Here is a 2953-nt window from a genome sequence, read left to right as displayed (position 1 = left end):
TCTCCAAAGTTCAGAAGAAAATGACAGCTTAAAATGCTGAGACCTTGGGCTATACAGATTTCTGCCCGTTGCTAACTGTCAACTATAATAGTTTCTAGGTTCTGAAACCCAAAGAGCGTACTAAAAATGTAAGTCATTATCTCCCTGGAAACGGATTGGTCACTGAGTGAGAAAGAATCCTCATGTAAGAATGGACATTCCCAGCAAAGGCCAAAAAATTCATCAGTGTGTTCGTAAGAGTGCAGAAATGTTTAAAAAGTGAATCCTGGACTTCAAGATAGGACTGTACATTTTACAGGCTGATTAAACATTGAGCATGTTTATGCTGGACATAAGCTTTTTGCCTCGGGTCTCTCAATTTTTCTTTTTGGAACAGGATCTCTTTAAGTAGCCCAGGCTGTCCTAGACCTGCAATCTTTCTGCCCAAGTACTGGGAGTATAGGTATGCACCATCGTGCCCAATGCAACTTTCAATCTTTTGTTTCCTAAAGTCTGTCCTGTGTCATCTGTGATTCAGGAAACCAGCACCACAGTAATTACCAGAACCCTTCAGTGAAAGAGGAAACTGAAGTACATCCCCAAGTAGAAAACTTGAACCTAAGGGCTAGGTGACAGGGCGGGGCTCATCGACTGAAAGTCACAAGGAATTTCTGGCACAGAAACGATGTAGTGCCTATATGTGCACACACTCACACACATACACACACACACACACACTCCACAGAACCCTTTCCTGGCCAGAGTTCTGAAGAGAAAACTCATCCGTGTCAGCACCTACCTGTGAGACCTGAAGGCATGGTATCTTCAGATAACATTCTGAGAATATCTTGCATTCCGAACTGGACCAGCTGGGGAAAAACACGGAAACATTACAGAATATATTATGTAATCTAATACAGTGAGATTCGTTCAATAAATTTTTTAGAGCACCATCTGTGAACCTTTCTTTGTAAATCCTGCAGGGAATGACAGGTGCTCATTAGAAAAGCCTCCTTCCTATGACTCAGACAAAGAGGCAGGCCCAGGCTGAACAGAGGCTATTTGGTTCCAAAATGGTGGCTTTATGATGAAGTCAATAAAGCGCCCCATCTGTGAACACACATGCCTAGGTACCATATCACATGGGATAAAGAAACCTGGCCATGTTATCCACACTCTGCTGTGTCAGAAGGTGTTTTGTTCCTCAGTTTCCTAACTGTATGTGTGATTTAGGTGTGGGCATTTGTGTACCCTGGCAAGAGTCTGTCTGGTTGTCTCTCGTCTGGTCTCCATAGCAGTATATGGGAAGATTAACCTAAACCCTGTCCCCTTGTCAGAAGACCTGACACTTGGTGGGGAGCAGAGCTGATCCTTCCAGGGCTTCTGGGTGGGACTCCTTTGGGGCATCTCTGCATCTGTGGGTTGAAATGTTGGGAGCTCTTAATTGATTCCCACCCTGCTCAGCAGCATCGTTCAAGGCTAGCTGCCTCTTCCTTCCAACCAACAGCTGTCATTGGGCGACTTTATCAGTGCTGAACAAGGACAACTGGAAATATCTTTACTCTCTCTCTCAAGAAGGTAGATGGATACTGCACTAAATCAGATCTTCACATACGCAGCAAGCACCCCTGCCTCAATGCAGAACAAATTAAACCTGTGTATCACTGAGGCAGCCTCTGCCCTCGACAGCTGAGAGTTATCCATTCATTAGACACACTGGCATCAGGATGTCAGAGGTGCTGTGGGATGTTTAAAGCACATTGTTTCCTTAAGTCCCTGCATCAAAGCCTGGCGGGTATGTTGTTCCTTTTACATCGATGCAGCAAGTAGAGTGGGGTGATCTGTTTCTTGGGTCCACAGCTGATATTGAGCTAAGTCAGAAGGAACCGAGTTCCCCTGTCCAATGTAATTCTTCCTCCCCTTCGTTCTTCTCCTGTCAGTCTTTCCCTGAGGTCCCAAGTCCAAGTTGGGCTGGGCATCCCAGTGGATGGGCCCACACAGCTGTAGTTGCTAAAAGGGCTAGGCAGGTCTGGGCTGGGCTGGGCTGGTTACCCATGTAGCTGTCCTCACACACCTGTAGTTACTAAGGGTCCAATGTAATTCTTCCTCCCCTTCGTTCTTCTCCTGTCAGTCTTTCCCTGAAGTCCCAAGTCCAAGTTGGGCTGGGCATCCCAGTGGATGGGCCCACATAGCTGTAGTTGCTAAAAGGGCTAGGCAGGTCTGGGCTGAGATGGGCTGGGCTGGGCTGGTTACCCATGTAGATGTCCTCACACACCTGTAGTTACTAAGGAACTGGGCTGGCCTGGGCTGGGCATCCCTGTAGATGGGCCAACACACCTGAAGTTGCTGAGGGGCTGGGTTGTGTTTGGCCTGGACATCCACATATGTGTGCCCATAAACCTGTAGTTGCTAAGGGGCATGGCTGAACTGGGTTGGACTGGATGGGGCATAATGTACATGTGCTCATACAAGTGTAGTTTCTAATGGTCTTGGCATGTCTGGGCTGGGATTCCATGTAGATGTGGTAGTTGTTTAATCAGTGAGCGAATGGGGAGCATAGTTACACCCCAGACTTTCCAGATACTTCCATCCCAAACTCAGCCCCTCCTAGACTCCTGTGACAGGTCCAAGTCCCCTCATAGAAGTCCGGAGTGACATAGGTATGAATGGGTGAGACACAGTCCCAGAAGCACCTGAGGGTGAGTGTTCCATGCTGGGTTCTGGGTGCTGTGCTGGAGCCCAGGTCTGCAGCTGGTATGGTGCTGGGTGATAGGAAATCCAGAGCTGTGGTTAACAGCAAGGTCCATACAGTTTGGTCAGCTCGTGAACACTCCACTGCGAACTTGAAGGAAACCATAAAGATGCCTGTCCTGTGGTGGAGTGTCTGGGCTGACAGCTCTGTGGTCCCAACTTGATGAGTGGTTAGACAGGCATACTTTTCCCTGGGGTATTTTCCAGGCCACCCTACTCCTCT

Source organism: Nannospalax galili, unplaced genomic scaffold, assembly GCF_000622305.1.
Source record: "Nannospalax galili isolate Female #2095 unplaced genomic scaffold, S.galili_v1.0 scaffold810, whole genome shotgun sequence".
In the NCBI taxonomy this organism is placed as follows: Eukaryota; Metazoa; Chordata; class Mammalia; order Rodentia; family Spalacidae; genus Nannospalax; species Nannospalax galili.
This window is presented reverse-complemented; position numbering follows the sequence as displayed.